General features: G+C 46.5%; 6 non-coding genes across 6 annotated transcripts; all 6 read left to right on the top strand.

The window, feature by feature from the left end:
* The first annotated feature begins 3362 nt into the window (after positions 1-3362).
* Positions 3363-3435, top strand: trnav-cac (transfer RNA valine (anticodon CAC)). Its single transcript has one exon. It is a non-coding gene; the product is annotated as a tRNA-Val (tRNA).
* A 1648-nt stretch (positions 3436-5083) lies between these two features.
* On the top strand, positions 5084-5165 carry trnal-cag (transfer RNA leucine (anticodon CAG)). The gene has a single exon. It is a non-coding gene; the product is annotated as a tRNA-Leu (tRNA).
* Positions 5166-6493: 1328 nt separating this feature from the next.
* trnaa-cgc (transfer RNA alanine (anticodon CGC)) lies at positions 6494-6566 on the top strand. The gene has a single exon. It is a non-coding gene; the product is annotated as a tRNA-Ala (tRNA).
* A 3349-nt stretch (positions 6567-9915) lies between these two features.
* On the top strand, positions 9916-9988 carry trnav-cac (transfer RNA valine (anticodon CAC)). The gene has a single exon. It is a non-coding gene; the product is annotated as a tRNA-Val (tRNA).
* Positions 9989-16178: 6190 nt separating this feature from the next.
* Positions 16179-16251, top strand: trnav-cac (transfer RNA valine (anticodon CAC)). Its single transcript has one exon. It is a non-coding gene; the product is annotated as a tRNA-Val (tRNA).
* A 3058-nt stretch (positions 16252-19309) lies between these two features.
* trnav-cac (transfer RNA valine (anticodon CAC)) lies at positions 19310-19382 on the top strand. The gene has a single exon. It is a non-coding gene; the product is annotated as a tRNA-Val (tRNA).
* Positions 19383-21264: the final 1882 nt, after the last annotated feature.

The following is a 21264-nucleotide window of genomic DNA, read 5'->3' as shown; positions in this document are numbered from 1 at the left end:
AAGCGGGATGGAATTGGCGGAGAAAAGTGATTAATACCTGTCCCTTGGGCTGGAATAGCAGTTTACCCTGCTAGAGGGGAACCTATTGTGTGGGGAATATATGGCCTCTGAAATTGCTGAAGTACTTAACTGTTACCATTGAGATAATCTTGATCAAGTTAAAAATCACAGCACACTCCAAAGGCTTGTACTTCCAAATAATCCTGTTGGATTACAACTTGGTGATGTGTGGTTTTTAACTTTGTCCACCCCACCACCGGCTCCTCGACATCAGAATCCTGAGAGATACCCCACTGAAACTGAAGCGCCTGTCAGATACTTGAGGGAGTCACAGGGGTGTGGGGGAAGGGTGTGTGGTTTAACCACAAAGTGCTGAACTGAACTAGACTTTCTAACTGCCGTTGCCATGGAGATAATACTGAGAGACAGTCTCTATTCAAAGTCCCAAACCACAAAGGTATACGAATGGGAGCTGTACATCGGACAGGCGGGGAGTTACCTGATGCTGTCTGGAGGTATTTTGTATGTACACTATCCAGGTGTCTGCCATGTCTCATCAATGAAGACTCAAAGAAGACCTCTCACAGTTCTGTGCCGAGTTATTCCTATCCAGCAGGGTTCAGGAATATGAGTACACAGCAGTCAGCCTTCACAGTGGAGGATACGAAGAACAGGGCAGTAATTGATAAGGAGACTGAGGAAGGTGAGGACCTAGATAATAACAATTATCGTGAAAGAGTTAGAGCTGGGCAAGTTAATGGAGCGAAAGGTACACAAGTCTCATTGCCCTGATGGAATACATCCCAGGATACCAGAGTTAGTGGGAGAAATAGGAAATGCACTTAGAATTGTAGAATCTTACAGCAGAGATAGGCCCTTTGGCCCAAACTGGCCCATGCCGACCAGAATGTCCATCCACACGAACCCCATTTCCCTGCACTTGCCCATTTGTTTCTGACCCTTTCCTATCCATGTATGTGTCCAAATGCCTTTTCCCTGTTGTGAGTGTTCCTGCCTGACCCACTTCCACTGGCAGTTCATTCCATATACATACCACCATCTGTCTAAAACAGTTGCCCCTCAGCTTCCCTTTTATTCTTTCTCCTCTAACCTTAAACTGATCTAATCAAGCCATCCAATCCTTGAGTTCCTGGGAAAAGGATGAGTGCATTCACCTTATCCATGACCCTCATGGTCTTATACACTTCTAGAAAATAACCCACTCAGTTTCCTCTGCACAAAACGTAAAATCCTCACTTGTCCAACCTCTCCCTTTAACACAGATCCCTGAGCGCTGGCAACATCCTTTTAAATTGTTCTGCACTTTTTACTGTTTCATACAGGAAAATACATTACATTCATCATATTCTAACTATTTCCCCACGGTGCTGGAACCGACATGACAATGCAAATGGATTACAATCCCTGATCGAGAATGAACTCCTTGACAACAATCCCGTTTTCATAGTGTTTCGCATGGTGCAGGTATACTTGTGTCTTTCTGGTTGTATGGTTAATTCTCACAGATACATTTGGAGCTGAAAGGAGTCTGAGAAGATAGACTCAGCTTACCATTGATTTTTGTCTGGATTGATGGGCTCGCATTATCTGCTGCGAAATTGATATTGTCGATGGGCACATCCCAGCAGCTGTGCGAGTCGGAGAGGGATCATGGAACCATTTTCATGTGACTTGGCATCTGTTGTTATGCAGGAGAGCACAGTTGGAAATGCAAGAAAATGGTGGGCGCGGCCGCCTGGTAGTGTGGCCGAGCGGTCTAAGGCGCTGGATCCAGGTTCCAGTCTCGAAAGGGGCGTGGGTTCGGATCCCACCACTGCCATTTCTGCAGATCAACTCCAACGCTGCAGCTTGTTAAAATGCTGTTTCTGTCCCCACTGTATTGATGTTGAAAACAAAAGTAAAATGGCTTTGCTTCCCGGGGAATTAACTGTGGTGTGGGATAGTGCCGAATATTTCAAAGTGTCTCTGTCTGTCATGATCGTGTTCGCCTCCCGCGCAGAAAATCGCAAGCAGCTGTGCTGTTCCAGGCAAGTTGAGCTTGTACTGGAACCGAATGGAGACCGGTATTTCATCGCTGTTGTGAAACAAAGTTCTTGGGTGACTCGACTCGTCGTTATTCGGTTTTTCGGCCAATGGGAAAATCGTTCCAACGAATTTCGATGTGATATGTTGTTGAATTTTTCCCATTTCCTTCGTTTCCGTCCTGGAGACATCGGAAGGGAAAGGTAATCTAATCGAGACTGTGATTGGTGAAATTCACTTTTTATGGCCCATTCTTATTAGGTTCTTTCTTTCACTCTTTTCAGTATTGTCTGGGAAGTGGTGGTTCCCTAAGGCTGCAGCATGTGTGAAAGAGTAGTTTGGAATTGTCCTGTTGTTAGTTGTGAGATTACTTTATAAATCATGCCCTCGGACTGTCTCACATTTAGCATTCATGCATCTCTGTGTCTGAAAATGCATTAGGTATGCCAGCTTTGTTTGTGTTCCGTGTTAAATGCTTTCTGTTTTGCGATTCGCTCAATAATTTACGAGTTAACAGCGTTTCTGAGGAAACTTCCAGCTGCAAAAGTCCTTAACTGAGGATCTGGGAAAATTTCACAGAGTATGGTCAGTCGGAGCAAAAGTAAGGAAGTCGTTCCTTTCTGCAGTGTTTCGCAATACTACCTTTCCCGTGAGCATCGAACACAGTAAAGGATTGTGCCACAGACTGCGACGGCAAGCTCCGCTAAAAAGTAATCCTTTAAAGCAGGTGTAAGCAACACAACGTTTTTGGGGGACACCGCGTGGAAACAGATCCTTCGGTGTATCTCGTCCATGCTCAGCACATAGCCAAATATAAACAAGTCCGGTTCCCCAGTATTTGGCCCCAAACCCTCTCAACCCATCCTATCCAGAAACTCATGCAATTTTCTGAGCCTCCTCCGCTTCCTCTGGTAGCTCATTCGATACACGCACAACCTTCTGTGTGGGAAATGTGCCTCAGGTCCTTTGTCAATTTCAGCCCACTCACCTTAAACCTATGCTCTCGAGTTTTCAACTCACCCCAACTTGGGTAAAACACGTAAATACTCAGTTTCCAACCCTTCCATTAGATCATGTCGCAGTCGTTACGCTGCAGGGAAAGTCGTCCCAGCCTAGTCCACCTCGCCCTACGGTCCAAACATTGACCACATCCTTGTCTATGTTTTATCATCAATTTCACGTGTCTTTTTTTAAATGTTTTGAAGATGTCAATTACGCTGGACAACAACGAGCTATTGGAAACAGAAAGGTGAAACGAAGAATGGCTTCAACTTTCAGTGCTGGATGCCCCTGAGCTGCCGGACGGGCGGCTGCGGCTTGTTTCTGTAGTGTAGTGGTCATCACGTTCGCCTCACACGCGAAAGGTCCCCAGTTCGAAACTGGGCAGAAACTGCTTTGTTCTTCAACGGCAGCCTTTTACATGGGCAAGAACGGTGCTTTCTTGCTTGCTTTCCCATCTGCAAACCTGCCTTCGAAGTTGCTTGAACAAATCTGCTCGCGTAGTGAAATGTAATGCAATTCCATTTAATGACTGTGCAAAGAAATGTAAAGTTTTTATCCAAACTGGTTCTGATCATATGCAATTCTGTTTGAGAGTGTAGTTACCCCCTTCTGATTCTTCTACGAAAAGCTGTACCGCATTTGCATTCCTTGCGCAGGCGGCTCGGTTCAAAGACAGGGAAGAAGCGGATGCGCTGGTGTCACAGTGCACCACGGATTCCTGAACTTGTCTGTCTGTTAAATGTCCCCCAAAGGCGTCTCTGAAAGGCCTCGTTTGGAAGCTGTCTGTCGTTATTCAACGTAGGAGAATTGGCACCAGAGGTCCTGAATCATGTTTTGGAGCAGTTCGCACTTGAGTGGCTGTTTCAATCAGCAACAGCAATGAAAGACATTACACTCTCAGAGGAAACTCTGGACCTGTGCTTTCATGGTGTCGGTAGTATTAAGGTGCGCCAGAGACCTAAGCCACGTTGGAACTGAAACGGAGGAATCGACAGAGAGGTTACAGAATGACATCGCATCCATTTGGTATTCTTGAAATCACTGAGGAGCAGGAAAATGTAAACGGGGAAGTCGAGTGGGGAAGTCAGGCAGTTGCAGCTCTGGAGAAACTCCTTCTTTGTGACTCACTCAGCAACCAGACACGTGAAGGTGACTCAGAGGCGTGAGAGCTCTTCACATCGAGAACAAAAAGCAATCAAGGGCAGTTAGCACCTCTTCCGGAGTGGGGGTGGGGTGAGGTAATTACCTTTTGACTTTGTTACTATGTTGAGAAACTGCCTTTTAGATTGAAGTGAACAGAAACTGCATTTCTAATAAGCACCATGGAATTGAGCAAAATTTATTGAGTCGCTTCTCGTCGATTCCCACACAGGTTTCCAACTCAGTTGCTATCCATGTGGCTGATGTCCAGGAGTGAACATCTCTGCAGCAAATTGCACGGTGAGGGTAAAAGGCAAGGAAAGTGTCATCTAGAACTGGCTCCGAGGTCAGAGCATCGTCACAATGCGATCTGTCGCTCTCGGATTGGAATGCGACCTCCGGTTTTAGGGTGGAGAACATTGTTTGGGACTCTTTTTCTGCAAAACAGACACAGTGACTGAAATGACGCTGCACGGTATGATGTGGAACACGGCTTTGTGCATTTTCCCTGTAGTCCGGTGTGCTTCATGTTCCGTGTAAACGTGAAACTTGCCCTGTTTCAAGCAATGGGTGAAATCATTTAGCAAAGCAAGAATCGAAATTGCAGTAATGTCAAGCAGCTCGTGGTTATTTGACCAAATCATAACCGAACATATATTCTCACAGATACATTTGGAGCTGAAAGGAGTCTGAGAAGATAGACTCAGCTTACCATTGAGTTTTGTCTGGATTGATGGGCTCTCATTATCTGCTGCGAAATTGATATTGTAGACGGGCACATCCCAGCAGCTGTGCGAGTCGGAGAGGGATCATGGAACCATTTTCATGTGACTTGGCATCTGTTGTTATGCAGGAGAGCACAGTTGGAAACGCAAGAAAATGGTGCGCGCGGCCGGCTGGTAGTGTGGCCGAGCGGTCTAAGGCGCTGGATCCAGATTCCAGTCTCGAAAGGGGCGTGGGTTCGGATCCCACCACTGCCATTTCTGCAGATCAACTCCAACGCTGCAGCTTGTTAAAATGCTGTTTCTGTCCCCACTGTATTGATGTTGAAAACAAAAGTAAAATGGCGTTGCTTCCCGGGGAATTAACTGTGGTGTGGGATAGTGCCGAATATTTCAAAGTGTCTCTGTCTGTCATGATCGTGTTCGCCTCCCGCGCAGAAAATCGCAAGCAGCTGTGCTGTTCCAGGCAAGTTGAGCTTGTACTGGAACCGAATGGAGACCGGTATTTCATCGCTGTTGTGAAACAAAGTCCCTGGGTGACTCGACTCGTCGTTATTTGGTTTTTCGGCCAATGGGAAAATCGTTCCAACGAATTTCGATGTGATATGTTGTTGAATTTCTCCCATTTGTGAGATTACTTTATAAATCATGCCCTCGGACTGTCTCACATTTAGCATTCATGCATCTCTGTGTCTGAAAATGCATTAGGTATGCCAGCTTTGTTTGTGTTCCGTGTTAAATGCTTTCTGTTTTGCGATTCGCTCAATACTTTACGAGTTAACAGCGTTTCTGAGGAAACTTCCAGCTGCAAAAGTCCTTAACTGAGGATCTGGGAAAATTTCACAGAGTATGGTCAGTCGGAGCAAAAGTAAGGAAGTCGTTCCTTTCTGCAGTGTTTCGCAATACTACCTTTCCCGTGAGCATCGAACACAGTAAAGGATTGTGCCACAGACTGCGACGGCAAGCTCCGCTAAAAAGTAATCCTTTAAAGCAGGTGTAAGCAACACAACGTTTTTGGGGGACACCGCGTGGAAACAGATCCTTCGGTGTATCTCGTCCATGCTCAGCACATAGCCAAATATAAACAAGTCCGGTTCCCCAGTATTTGGCCCCAAACCCTCTCAACCCATCCTATCCAGAAACTCATGCAATTTTCTGAGCCTCCTCCGCTTCCTCTGGTAGCTCATTCGATACACGCACAACATTCTGTGTGGGAAATGTGCCTCAGGTCCTTTGTCAATTTCAGCCCACTCACCTTAAACCTATGCTCTCGAGTTTTCAACTCACCCCAACTTGGGTAAAACACGTAAATACTCAGTTTCCAACCCTTCCATTAGATCATGTCGCAGTCGTTACGCTGCAGGGAAAGTCGTCCCAGCCTAGTCCACCTCGCCCTACGGTCCAAACATTGACCACATCCTTGTCTATGTTTTATCATCAATTTCACGTGTCTTTTTTTTAATGTTTTGAAGATGTCAATTACGCTGGACAACAACGAGCTATTGGAAACAGAAAGGTGAAACGAAGAATGGCTTCAACTTTCAGTGCTGGATGCCCCTGAGCTGCCAGACGTGCGGTTGCGGCTTGTTTCTGTAGTGTAGTGGTCATCACGTTCGCCTCGCACGCGAAAGGTCCCCAGTTCGAAACTGGGCAGAAACTGCTTTGTTCTTCAACGGCAGCCTTTTACATGGGCAAGAACGGTGCTTTCTTGCTTGCTTTCCCATCTGCAAACCTGCCTTCGAAGTTGCTTGAACAAATCTGCTCGCGTAGTGAAATGTAATGCAATTCCATTTAATGACTGTGCAAAGAAATGTAAAGTTTTTATCCAAACTGGTTCTGATCATATGCAATTCTGTTTGAGAGTGTAGTTACCCCCTTCTGATTCTTCTACGAAAAGCATTACCGCATTTACATTCCTTGCGCAGGCGGCTCGGTTCAAAGACAGGGAAGAAGCTGATGCGCTGGTGTCACAGTGCACCACGGATTCCTGAACTTGTCTGTCTGTTAAATGTCCCCCAAAGGCGTCTCTGAAAGGCCTCGTTTGGAAGCTGTCTGTCGTTATTCAACGTACGAGAATTGGCACCAGAGGTCCTGAATCATGTTTTGGAGCAGTTCGCACTTGAGTGGCTGTTTCAATCAGCAACAGCAATGACAGAAATTACACTCTCAGAGGAACCTCTGGACCTGTGATTTCATGGTGTCGCTCGTATTAAGGTGCGCCCCGAGACCTAAGCCACGTTGGAACTGAAACGGAGGAATCGACAGAGAGGTTACAGAATGACATCGCATCCATTTGGTATTCTTGAAATCACTGAGGAGCAGGAAAATGTAAACGGGGAAGTCGAGTGGGGAAGTCAGGCAGTTGCAGCTCTGGAGAAACTCCTTCTTTGTGACTCACTCAGCAACCAGACACGTGAAGGTGACTCAGAGGCGTGAGAGCTCTTCACATCGTGAACAAAAAGCAATCAAGGGCAGTTAGCACCTCTTCCGGAGTGGGGGTGGGGTGAGGTAATTACCTTTTGACTTTGTTACTATGTTGAGAAACTGCCTTTTAGATTGAAGTGAACAGAAACTGCATTTCTAATAAGCACCATGGAATTGAGCAAAATTTATTGAGTCGCTTCTCGTCGATTCCCACACAGGTTTCCAACTCAGTTGCTATCCATGTGGCTGATGTCCAGGAGTGAACATCTCTGCAGCAAATTGCACGGTAAAGGTAAAAGGCAAGGAAAGTGTCATCTCGAACTGGCTCCGAGGTCAGAGCATCGTCACAATGTAATCTGTCGTTCTCGGATTGGAATGCGACCTCCGGTTTTAGGGTGGAGTACATTGTTTGGGACTCTTTTTCTGCAAAACAGGCACAGTGACTGAAATTACGCTGCACGGTATGATGTGGAACAGGGCTTTGTGCATTTTCCCTGTAGTCCGGTGTGCTTCATGTTCCGTGTAAACGTGAAACTTGCCCTGTTTCAAGCAATGGGTGAAATCATTTAGATTAGATTAGATTAGATTAGATTACTTACAGTGTGGAAACAGGCCCTTCGGCCCAACAAGTCCACACCGCCCCACCGAAGCGTAACCCACCCATACCCCTACCCCTACCCCTACCCCGACATCTACATCTACCCCTTACCTAACACTACGGGCAATTTAGCATGGCCAATTCACCTGACCTGCACATCTTTGGACTGTGGGAGGAAACCGGAGCACCCGGAGGAAACCCACGCAGACACGGGGAGAACCTGCAAACTCCACACAGTCAGTCGCCTCAGGCGGGAATTTAGAAAAGCAAGAATCGAAATTGCAGTAATGTCAAGCAGCTCGTGGTTATTTGACCAAATCATAACCGAACATATATTCTCACAGATACATTTGGAGCTGAAAGGAGTCTGAGAAGATAGACTCAGCTTACCATTGAGTTTTGTCTGGATTGATGGGCTCTCATTATCTGCTGCGAAATTGATATTGTAGACGGGCACATCCCAGCAGCTGTGCGAGTCGGAGAGGGATCATGGAACCATTTTCATGTGACTTGGCATCTGTTGTTATGCAGGAGAGCACAGTTGGAAACGCAAGAAAATGGTGCGCGCGGCCGGCTGGTAGTGTGGCCGAGCGGTCTAAGGCGCTGGATCCAGGTTCCAGTCTCGAAAGGGGCGTGGGTTCGGATCCCACCACTGCCATTTCTGCAGATCAACTCCAACGCTGCAGCTTGTTAAAATGCTGTTTCTGTCCCCACTGTATTGATGTTGAAAACAAAAGTAAAATGGCTTTGCTTCCCGGGGAATTAACTGTGGTGTGGGATAGTGCCGAATATTTCAAAGTGTCTCTGTCTGTCATGATCGTGTTCGCCTCCCGCGCAGAAAATCGCAAGCAGCTGTGCTGTTCCAGGCAAGTTGAGCTTGTACTGGAACCGAATGGAGACCGGTATTCCATCGCTGTTGTGAAACAAAGTCCCTGGGTGACTCGACTCGTCGTTATTTGGTTTTTCGGCCAATGGGAAAATCGTTCCAACGAATTTCGATGTGATATGTTGTTGAATTTCTCCCATTTGTGAGATTACTTTATAAATCATGCCCTCGGACTGTCCCACATTTAGCATTCATGCATCTCTGTGTCTGAAAATGCATTAGGTATGCCAGCTTTGTTTGTGTTCCGTGTTAAATGCTTTCTGTTTTGCGATTCGCTCAATACTTTACGAGTTAACAGCGTTTCTGAGGAAACTTCCAGCTGCAAAAGTCCTTAACTGAGGATCTGGGAAAATTTCACAGAGTATGGTCAGTCGGAGCAAAAGTAAGGAAGTCGTTCCTTTCTGCAGTGTTTCGCAATACTACCTTTCCCGTGAGCATCGAACACAGTAAAGGATTGTGCCACAGACTGCGACGGCAAGCTCCGCTAAAAAGTAATCCTTTAAAGCAGGTGTAAGCAACACAACGTTTTTGGGGGACATCGCGTGGAAACAGATCCTTCGGTGTATCTCGTCCATGCTCAGCACATAGCCAAATATAAACAAGTCCGGTTCCCCAGTATTTGGCCCCAAACCCTCTCAACCCATCCTATCCAGAAACTCATGCAATTTTCTGAGCCTCCTCCGCTTCCTCTGGTAGCTCATTCGATACACGCACAACCTTCTGTGTGGGAAATGTGCCTCAGGTCCTTTGTCAATTTCAGCCCACTCACCTTAAACCTATGCTCTCGAGTTTTCAACTCACCCCAACTTGGGTAAAACACGTAAATACTCAGTTTCCAACCCTTCCATTAGATCATGTCGCAGTCGTTACGCTGCAGGGAAAGTCGTCCCAGCCTAGTCCACCTCGCCCTACGGTCCAAACATTGACCACATCCTTGTCTATGTTTTATCATCAATTTCACGTGTCTTTTTTTAAATGTTTTGAAGATGTCAATTACGCTGGACAACAACGAGCTATTGGAAACAGAAAGGTGAAACGAAGAATGGCTTCAACTTTCAGTGCTGGATGCCCCTGAGCTGCCGGACGGGCGGCTGCGGCTTGTTTCTGTAGTGTAGTGGTCATCACGTTCGCCTCACACGCGAAAGGTCCCCAGTTCGAAACTGGGCAGAAACTGCTTTGTTCTTCAACGGCAGCCTTTTACATGGGCAAGAACGGTGCTTCCTTGCTTGCTTTCCCATCTGCAAACCTGCCTTCGAAGTTGCTTGAACAAATCTGCTCGCGTAGTGAAATGTAATGCAATTCCATTTAATGACTGTGCAAAGAATTGTAAAGTTTTTATCCAAACTGGTTCTGATCATATGCAATTCTGTTTGAGAGTGTAGTTAACCCCTTCTGATTCTTCTACGAAAAGCAGTACCGCATTTGCATTCCTTGCGCAGGCGGCTCGGTTCAAAGACAGGGAAGAAGCTGATGCGCTGGTGTCACAGTGCACCACGGATTCCTGAACTTGTCTGTCTGTTAAATGTCCCCCAAAGGCGTCTCTGAAAGGCCTCGTTTGGAAGCTGTCTGTCGTTATTCAACGTACGAGAATTGGCACCAGAGGTCCTGAATCATGTTTTGGAGCAGTTCGCACTTGAGTGGCTGTTTCAATCAGCAACAGCAATGAAAGACATTACACTCTCAGAGGAAACTCTGGACCTGTGCTTTCATGGTGTCGCTAGTATTAAGGTGCGCCAGAGACCTAAGCCACGTTGGAACTGAAACGGAGGAATCGACAGAGAGGTTACAGAATGACATCGCATCCATTTGGTATTCTTGAAATCACTGAGGAGCAGGAAAATGTAAACGGGGAAGTCGAGTGGGGAAGTCAGGCAGTTGCAGCTCTGGAGAAACTCCTTCTTTGTGACTCACTCAGCAACCAGACACGTGAAGGTGACTCAGAGGCGTGAGAGCTCTTCACATCGAGAACAAAAAGCAATCAAGGGCAGTTAGCACCTCTTCCGGAGTGGGGGTGGGGTGAGGTAATTACCTTTTGACTTTGTTACTATGTTGAGAAACTGCCTTTTAGATTGAAGTGAACAGAAACTGCATTTCTAATAAGCACCATGGAATTGAGCAAAATTTATTGAGTCGCTTCTCGTCGATTCCCACACAGGTTTCCGACTCAGTTGGTATCCATGTGGCTGATGTCCAGGAGTGAACATCTCTGCAGCAAATTGCACGGTTAGGGTAAAAGGCAAGGAAAGTGGCATCTAGAACTGGCTCCGAGGTCAGAGCATCCTCACAATGTAATCTGTCGTTCTCGAATAGGAATGCGACCTCCGGTTTTAGGGTGGAGTACATTGTTTGGGACTCTTTTTCTGCAAAACAGGCACAGTGACTGAAATTACGCTGCACGGTATGATGTGGAACACGGCTTTGTGCATTTTCCCTGTAGTCCGGTGTGCTTCATGTTCCGTGTAAACGTGAAACTTGCCCTGTTTCAAGCAATGGGTGAAATCATTTAGCAAAGCAAGAATCGAAATTGCAGTAATGTCAAGCAGCTCGTGGTTATTTGACCAAATCATAACCGAACATATATTCTCACAGATACATTTGGAGCTGAAAGGAGTCTGAGAAGATAGACTCAGCTTACCATTGAGTTTTGTCTGGATTGATGGGCTCTCATTATCTGCTGCGAAATTGATATTGTAGACGGGCACATCCCAGCAGCTGTGCGAGTCGGAGAGGGATCATGGAACCATTTTCATGTGACTTGGCATCTGTTGTTATGCAGGAGAGCACAGTTGGAAACGCAAGAAAATGGTGCGCGCGGCCGGCTGGTAGTGTGGCCGAGCGGTCTAAGGCGCTGGATCCAGGTTCCAGTCTCGAAAGGGGCGTGGGTTCGGATCCCACCACTGCCATTTCTGCAGATCAACTCCAACGCTGCAGCTTGTTAAAATGCTGTTTCTGTCCCCACTGTATTGATGTTGAAAACAAAAGTAAAATGGCTTTGCTTCCCGGGGAATTAACTGTGGTGTGGGATAGTGCCGAATATTTCAAAGTGTTTCTGTCTGTCATGATCGTGTTCGCCTCCCGCGCAGAAAATCGCAAGCAGCTGTGCTGTTCCAGGCAAGTTGAGCTTGTACTGGAACCGAATGGAGACCGGTATTTCATCGCTGTTGTGAAACAAAGTCCTGGGGTGACTCGACTCGTCGTTATTTGGTTTTTCGGCCAATGGGAAAATCGTTCCAACGAATTTCGATGTGATATGTTGTTGAATTTCTCCCATTTGTGAGATTACTTTATAAATCATGCCCTCGGACTGTCTCACATTTAGCATTCATGCATCTCTGTGTCTGAAAATGCATTAGGTATGCCAGCTTTGTTTGTGTTCCGTGTTAAATGCTTTCTGTTTTGCGATTCGCTCAATACTTTACGAGTTAACAGCGTTTCTGAGGAAACTTCCAGCTGCAAAAGTCCTTAACTGAGGATCTGGGAAAATTTCACAGAGTATGGTCAGTCGGAGCAAAAGTAAGGAAGTCGTTCCTTTCTGCAGTGTTTCGCAATACTACCTTTCCCGTGAGCATCGAACACAGTAAAGGATTGTGCCACAGACTGCGACGGCAAGCTCCGCTAAAAAGTAATCCTTTAAAGCAGGTGTAAGCAACACAACGTTTTTGGGGGACACCGCGTGGAAACAGATCCTTCGGTGTATCTCGTCCATGCTCAGCACATAGCCAAATATAAACAAGTCCGGTTCCCCAGTATTTGGCCCCAAACCCTCTCAACCCATCCTATCCAGAAACTCATGCAATTTTCTGAGTCTCCTCCGCTTCCTCTGGTAGCTCATTCGATACACGCACAACCTTCTGTGTGGGAAATGTGCCTCAGGTCCTTTGTCAATTTCAGCCCACTCACCTTAAACCTATGCTCTCGAGTTTTCAACTCACCCCAACTTGGGTAAAACACGTAAATACTCAGTTTCCAACCCTTCCATTAGATCATGTCGCAGTCGTTACGCTGCAGGGAAAGTCGTCCCAGCCTAGTCCACCTCGCCCTACGGTCCAAACATTGACCACATCCTTGTCTATGTTTTATCATCAATTTCACGTGTCTTTTTTTAAATGTTTTGAAGATGTCAATTACGCTGGACAACAACGAGCTATTGGAAACAGAAAGGTGAAACGAAGAATGGATTCAACTTTCAGTGCTGGATGCCCCGGAGCTGCGGGACGGGCGGCTGCGGCTTGTTTCTGTAGTGTTGTGGTCATCACGTTCGCCTCACACGCGAAAGGTCCCCAGTTCGAAACTGGGCAGAAACTGCTTTGTTCTTCAACGGCAGCCTTTTACATGGGCAAGAACGGTGCTTTCTTGCTTGCTTTCCCATCTGCAAACCTGCCTTCGAAGTTGCTTGAACAAATCTGCTCGCGTAGTGAAATGTAATGCAATTCCATTTAATGACTGTGCAAAGAAATGTAAAGTTTTTATCCAAACTGGTTCTGATCATATGCAATTCTGTTTGAGAGTGTAGTTACCCCCTTCTGATTCTTCTACGAAAAGCAGTACCGCATTTGCATTCCTTGCGCAGGCGGCTCGGTTCAAAGACAGGGAAGAAGCTGATGCGCTGGTGTCACAGTGCACCACGGATTCCTGAACTTGTCTGTCTGTTAAATGTCCCCCAAAGGCGTCTCTGAAAGGCCTCGTTTGGAAGCTGTCTGTCGTTATTCAACGTACGAGAATTGGCACCAGAGGTCCTGAATCATGTTTTGGAGCAGTTCGCACTTGAGTGGCTCTTTCAATCAGCAACAGCAATGAAAGAAATTACACTCTCAGAGGAACCTCTGGACCTGTGATTTCATGGTGTCGCTCGTATTAAGGTGCGCCCCGAGACCTAAGCCACGTTGGAACTGAAACGGAGGAATCGACAGAGAGGTTACAGAATGACATCGCATCCATTTGGTATTCTTGAAATCACTGAGGAGCAGGAAAATGTAAACGGGGAAGTCGAGTGGGGAAGTCAGGCAGTTGCAGCTCTGGAGAAACTCCTTCTTTGTGACTCACTCAGCAACCAGACACGTGAAGGTGACTCAGAGGCGTGAGAGCTCTTCACATCGAGAACAAAAAGCAATCAAGGGCAGTTAGCACCTCTTCCGGAGTGGGGGTGGGGTGAGGTAATTACCTTTTGACTTTGTTACTATGTTGAGAAACTGCCTTTTAGATTGTAGTGAACAGAAACTGCATTTCTAATAAGCACCATGGAATTGAGCAAAATTTATTGAGTCGCTTCTCGTCGATTCCCACACAGGTTTCCAACTCAGTTGCTATCCATGTGGCTGATGTCCAGGAGTGAACATCTCTGCAGCAAATTGCACGGTTAGGGTAAAAGGCAAGGAAAGTGGCATCTAGAACTGGCTCCGAGGTCAGAGCATCCTCACAATGTAATCTGTCGTTCTCGAATAGGAATGCGACCTCCGGTTTTAGGGTGGAGTACATTGTTTGGGACTCTTTTTCTGCAAAACAGGCACAGTGACTGAAATTACGCTGCACGGTATGATGTGGAACACGGCTTTGTGCATTTTCCCTGTAGTCCGGTGTGCTTCATGTTCCGTGTAAACGTGAAACTTGCCCTGTTTCAAGCAATGGGTGAAATCATTTAGCAAAGCAAGAATCGAAATTGCAGTAATGTCAAGCAGCTCGTGGTTATTTGACCAAATCATAACCGAACATATATTCTCACAGATACATTTGGAGCTGAAAGGAGTCTGAGAAGATAGACTCAGCTTACCATTGAGTTTTGTCTGGATTGATGGGCTCTCATTATCTGCTGCGAAATTGATATTGTAGACGGGCACATCCCAGCAGCTGTGCGAGTCGGAGAGGGATCATGGAACCATTTTCATGTGACTTGGCAACTGTTGTTATGCAGGAGAGCACAGTTGGAAACGCAAGAAAATGGTGCGCGCGGCCGGCTGGTAGTGTGGCCGAGCGGTCTAAGGCGCTGGATCCAGGTTCCAGTCTCGAAAGGGGCGTGGGTTCGGATCCCACCACTGCCATTTCTGCAGATCAACTCCAACGCTGCAGCTTGTTAAAATGCTGTTTCTGTCCCCACTGTATTGATGTTGAAAACAAAAGTAAAATGGCTTTGCTTCCCGGGGAATTAACTGTGGTGTGGGATAGTGCCGAATATTTCAAAGTGTCTCTGTCTGTCATGATCGTGTTCGCCTCCCGCGCAGAAAATCGCAAGCAGCTGTGCTGTTCCAGGCAAGTTGAGCTTGTACTGGAACCGAATGGAGACCGGTATTTCATCGCTGTTGTGAAACAAAGTCCTGGGGTGACTCGACTCGTCGTTATTTGGTTTTTCGGCCAATGGGAAAATCGTTCCAACGAATTTCGATGTGATATGTTGTTGAATTTCTCCCATTTGTGAGATTACTTTATAAATCATGCCCTCGGACTGTCTCACATTTAGCATTCATGCATCTCTGTGTCTGAAAATGCATTAGGTATGCCAGCTTTGTTTGTGTTCCGTGTTAAATGCTTTCTGTTTTGCGATTCGCTCAATACTTTACGAGTTAACAGCGTTTCTGAGGAAACTTCCAGCTGCAAAAGTCCTTAACTGAGGATCTGGGAAAATTTCACAGAGTATGGTCAGTCGGAGCAAAAGTAAGGAAGTCGTTCCTTTCTGCAGTGTTTCGCAATACTACCTTTCCCGTGAGCATCGAACACAGTAAAGGATTGTGCCACAGACTGCGACGGCAAGCTCCGCTAAAAAGTAATCCTTTAAAGCAGGTGTAAGCAACACAACGTTTTTGGGGGACACCGCGTGGAAACAGATCCTTCGGTGTATCTCGTCCATGCTCAGCACATAGCCAAATATAAACAAGTCCGGTTCCCCAGTATTTGGCCCCAAACCCTCTCAACCCATCCTATCCAGAAACTCATGCAATTTTCTGAGCCTCCTCCGCTTCCTCTGGTAGCTCATTCGATACACGCACAACATTCTGTGTGGGAAATGTGCCTCAGGTCCTTTGTCAATTTCAGCCCACTCACCTTAAACCTATGCTCTCGAGTTTTCAACTCACCCCAACTTGGGTAAAACACGTAAATACTCAGTTTCCAACCCTTCCATTAGATCATGTCGCAGTCGTTACGCTGCAGGGAAAGTCGTCCCAGCCTAGTCCACCTCGCCCTACGGTCCAAACATTGACCACATCCTTGTCTATGTTTTATCATCAATTTCACGTGTCTTTTTTTAAATGTTTTGAAGATGTCAATTACGCTGGACAACAACGAGCTATTGGAAACAGAAAGGTGAAACGAAGAATGGATTCAACTTTCAGTGCTGGATGCCCCTGAGCTGCCGGACGGGCGGCTGCGGCTTGTTTCTGTAGTGTAGTGGTCATCACGTTCGCCTCACACGCGAAAGGTCCCCAGTTCGAAACTGGGCAGAAACTGCTTTGTTCTTCAACGGCAGCCTTTTACATGGGCAAGAACGGTGCTTTCTTGCTTGCTTTCCCATCTGCAAACCTGCCTTCGAAGTTGCTTGAACAAATCTGCTCGCGTAGTGAAATGTAATGCAATTCCATTTAATGACTGTGCAAAGAATTGTAAAGTTTTTATCCAAACTGGTTCTGATCATATGCAATTCTGTTTGAGAGTGTAGTTACCCCCTTCTGATTCTTCTACGAAAAGCAGTACCGCATTTGCATTCCTTGCACAGGCGGCTCGGTTCAAAGACAGGGAAGAAGCTGATGCGCTGGTGTCACAGTGCACCACGGATTCCTGAACTTGTCTGTCTGTCAAATGTCCCCCAAAGGCGTCTCTGAAAGGCCTCGTTTGGAAGCTGTCTGTCGTTATTCAACGTACGAGAATTGGCACCAGAGGTCCTGAATCATGTTTTGGAGCAGTTCGCACTTGAGTGGCTGTTTCAATCAGCAACAGCAATGAAAGACATTACACTCTCAGAGGAAACTCTGGACCTGTGCTTTCATGGTGTCGCTAGTATTAAGGTGCGCCAGAGACCTAAGCCACGTTGGAACTGAAACGGAGGAATCGACAGAGAGGTTACAGAATGACATCGCATCCATTTGGTATTCTTGAAATCACTGAGGAGCAGGAAAATGTAAACGGGGAAGTCGAGTGGGGAAGTCAGGCAGTTGCAGCTCTGGAGAAACTCCTTCTTTGTGACTCACTCAGCAACCAGACACGTGAAGGTGACTCAGAGGCGTGAGAGCTCTTCACATCGAGAACAAAAAGCAATCAAGGGCAGTTAGCACCTCTTCCGGAGTGGGGGTGGGGTGAGGTAATTACCTTTTGACTTTGTTACTATGTTGAGAAACTGCCTTTTAGATTGAAGTGAACAGAAACTGCATTTCTAATAAGCACCATGGAATTGAGCAAAATTTATTGAGTCGCTTCTCGTCGATTCCCACACAGGTTTCCGACTCAGTTGGTATCCATGTGGCTGATGTCCAGGAGTGAACATCTCTGCAGCAAATTGCACGGTTAGGGTAAAAGGCAAGGAAAGTGGCATCTAGAACTGGCTCTGAGGTCAGAGCATCCTCACAATGTAATCTGTCGTTCTCGAATAGGAATGCGACCTCCGGTTTTAGGGTGGAGTACATTGTTTGGGACTCTTTTTCTGCAAAACAGGCACAGTGACTGAAATTACGCTGCACGGTATGATGTGGAACACGGCTTTGTGCATTTTCCCTGTAGTCCGGTGTGCTTCATGTTCCGTGTAAACGTGAAACTTGCCCTGTTTCAAGCAATGGGTGAAATCATTTAGCAAAGCAAGAATCGAAATTGCAGTAATGTCAAGCAGCTCGTGGTTATTTGACCAAATCATAACCGAACATATATTCTCACAGATACATTTGGAGCTGAAAGGAGTCTGAGAAGATAGACTCAGCTTACCATTGAGTTTTGTCTGGATTGATGGGCTCTCATTATCTGCTGCGAAATTGATATTGTAGACGGGCACATCCCAGCAGCTGTGCGAGTCGGAGAGGGATCATGGAACCATTTTCATGTGACTTGGCATCTGTTGTTATGCAGGAGAGCACAGTTGGAAACGCAAGAACATGGTGCGCGCGGCCGGCTGGTAGTGTGGCCGAGCGGTCTAAGGCGCTGGATCCAGGTTCCAGTCTCGAAAGGGGCGTGGGTTCGGATCCCACCACTGCCATTTCTGCAGATCAACTCCAACGCTGCAGCTTGTTAAAATGCTGTTTCTTTCCCCACTGTATTGATGTTGAAAACAAAAGTAAAATGGCTTTGCTTCCCGGGGAATTAACTGTGGTGTGGGATAGTGCCGAATATTTCAAAGTGTCTCTGTCTGTCATGATCGTGTTCGCCTCCCGCGCAGAAAATCGCAAGCAGCTGTGCTGTTCCAGGCAAGTTGAGCTTGTACTGGAACCGAATGGAGACCGGTATTTCATCGCTGTTGTGAAACAAAGTCCTGGGGTGACTCGACTCGTCGTTATTTGGTTTTTCGGCCAATGGGAAAATCGTTCCAACGAATTTCGATGTGATATGTTGTTGAATTTCTCCCATTTGTGAGATTACTTTATAAATCATGCCCTCGGACTGTCTCACATTTAGCATTCATGCATCTCTGTGTCTGAAAATGCATTAGGTATGCCAGCTTTGTTTGTGTTCCGTGTTAAATGCTTTCTGTTTTGCGATTCGCTCAATACTTTACGAGTTAACAGCGTTTCTGAGGAAACTTCCAGCTGCAAAAGTCCTTAACTGAGGATCTGGGAAAATTTCACAGAGTATGGTCAGTCGGAGCAAAAGTAAGGAAGTCGTTCCTTTCTGCAGTGTTTCGCAATACTACCTTTCCCGTGAGCATCGAACACAGTAAAGGATTGTGCCACAGACTGCGACGGCAAGCTCCGCTAAAAAGTAATCCTTTAAAGCAGGTGTAAGCAACACAACGTTTTTGGGGGACACCGCGTGGAAACAGATCCTTCGGTGTATCTCGTCCATGCTCAGCACATAGCCAAATATAAACAAGTCCGTTTCCCCAGTATTTGGCCCCAAACCCTCTCAACCCATCCTATCCAGAAACTCATGCAATTTTCTGAGCCTCCTCCGCTTCCTCTGGTAGCTCATTCGATACACGCACAACATTCTGTGTGGGAAATGTGCCTCAGGTCCTTTGTCAATTTCAGCCCACTCACCTTAAACCTATGCTCTCGAGTTTTCAACTCACCCCAACTTGGGTAAAACACGTAAATACTCAGTTTCCAACCCTTCCATTAGATCATGTCGCAGTCGTTACGCTGCAGGGAAAGTCGTCCCAGCCTAGTCCACCTCGCCCTACGGTCCAAACATTGACCACATCCTTGTCTATGTTTTATCATCAATTTCACGTGTCTTTTTTTTAATGTTTTGAAGATGTCAATTACGCTGGACAACAACGAGCTATTGGAAACAGAAAGGTGAAACGAAGAATGGCTTCAACTTTCAGTGCTGGATGCCCCTGAGCTGCCGGACGGGCGGCTGCGGCTTGTTTCTGTAGTGTAGTGGTCATCACGTTCGCCTCACACGCGAAAGGTCCCCAGTTCGAAACTGGGCAGAAACTGCTTTGTTCTTCAACGGCAGCCTTTTACATGGGCAAGAACGGTGCTTTCTTGCTTGCTTTCCCATCTGCAAACCTGCCTTCGAAGTTGCTTGAACAAATCTGCTCGCGTAGTGAAATGTAATGCAATTCCATTTAATGACTGTGCAAAGAATTGTAAAGTTTTTATCCAAACTGGTTCTGATCATATGCAATTCTGTTTGAGAGTGTAGTTACCCCCTTCTGATTCTTCTACGAAAAGCTGTACCGCATTTGCATTCCTTGCGCAGGCGGCTCGGTTCAAAGACAGGGAAGAAGCGGATGCGCTGGTGTCACAGTGCACCACGGATTCCTGAACTTGTCTGTCTGTTAAATGTCCCCCAAAGGCGTCTCTGAAAGGCCTCGTTTGGAAGCTGTCTGTCGTTATTCAACGTACGAGAATTGGCACCAGAGGTCCTGAATCATGTTTTGGAGCAGTTCGCACTTGAGTGGCTGTTTCAATCAGCAACAGCAATGAAAGACATTACACTCTCAGAGGAAACTCTGGACCTGTGCTTTCATGGTGTCGGTAGTATTAAGGTGCGCCAGAGACCTAAGCCACGTTGGAACTGAAACGGAGGAATCGACAGAGAGGTTACAGAATGACATCGCATCCATTTGGTATTCTTGAAATCACTGAGGAGCAGGAAAATGTAAACGGGGAAGTCGAGTGGGGAAGTCAGGCAGTTGCAGCTCTGGAGAAACTCCTTCTTTGTGACTCACTCAGCAACCAGACACGTGAAGGTGACTCAGAGGCGTGAGAGCTCTTCACATCGAGAACAAAAAGCAATCAAGGGCAGTTAGCACCTCTTCCGGAGTGGGGGTGGGGTGAGGTAATTACCTTTTGACTTTGTTACTATGTTGAGAAACTGCCTTTTAGATTGAAGTGAACAGAAACTGCATTTCTAATAAGCACCATGGAATTGAGCAAAATTTATTGAGTCGCTTCTCGTCGATTCCCACACAGGTTTCCAACTCAGTTGCTATCCATGTGGCTGATGTCCAGGAGTGAACATCTCTGCAGCAAATTGCACGGTTAGGGTAAAAGGCAAGGAAAGTGGCATCTAGAACTGGCTCCGAGGTCAGAGCATCCTCACAATGTAATCTGTCGTTCTCGAATAGGAATGCGACCTCCGGTTTTAGGGTGGGGAACATTGTTTGGGACTCTTTTTCTGCAAAACAGACACAGTGACTGAAATTACGCTGCACGGTATGATGTGGAACACGGCTTTGTGCATTTTCCCTGTAGTCCGGTGTGCTTCATGTTCCGTGTAAACGTGAAACTTGCCCTGTTTCAAGCAATGGGTGAAATCATTTAGCAAAGCAAGAATCGAAATTGCAGTAATGTCAAGCAGCTCGTGGTTATTTGACCAAATCATAACCGAACATATATTCTCACAGATACATTTGGAGCTGAAAGGAGTCTGAGAAGATAGACTCAGCTTACCATTGAGTTTTGTCTGGATTGATGGGCTCTCATTATCTGCTGCGAAATTGATATTGTAGACGGGCACATCCCAGCAGCTGTGCGAGTCGGAGAGGGATCATGGAACCATTTTCATGTGACTTGGCATCTGTTGTTATGCAGGAGAGCACAGTTGGAAACGCAAGAAAATGGTGCGCGCGGCCGGCTGGTAGTGTGGCCGAGCGGTCTAAGGCGCTGGATCCAGGTTCCAGTCTCGAAAGGGGCGTGGGTTCGGATCCCACCACTGCCATTTCTGCAGATCAACTCCAACGCTGCAGCTTGTTAAAATGCTGTTTCTGTCCCCACTGTATTGATGTTGAAAACAAAAGTAAAATGGCGTTGCTTCCCGGGGAATTAACTGTGGTGTGGGATAGTGCCGAATATTTCAAAGTGTCTCTGTCT

Source organism: Chiloscyllium punctatum, chromosome 21 (genome assembly GCF_047496795.1).
Source record: "Chiloscyllium punctatum isolate Juve2018m chromosome 21, sChiPun1.3, whole genome shotgun sequence".
In the NCBI taxonomy this organism is placed as follows: domain Eukaryota; kingdom Metazoa; phylum Chordata; class Chondrichthyes; order Orectolobiformes; family Hemiscylliidae; genus Chiloscyllium; species Chiloscyllium punctatum.
Note: the sequence above shows the minus strand (reverse complement) of the source record. Positions and strands in the feature narration are given on the sequence as shown.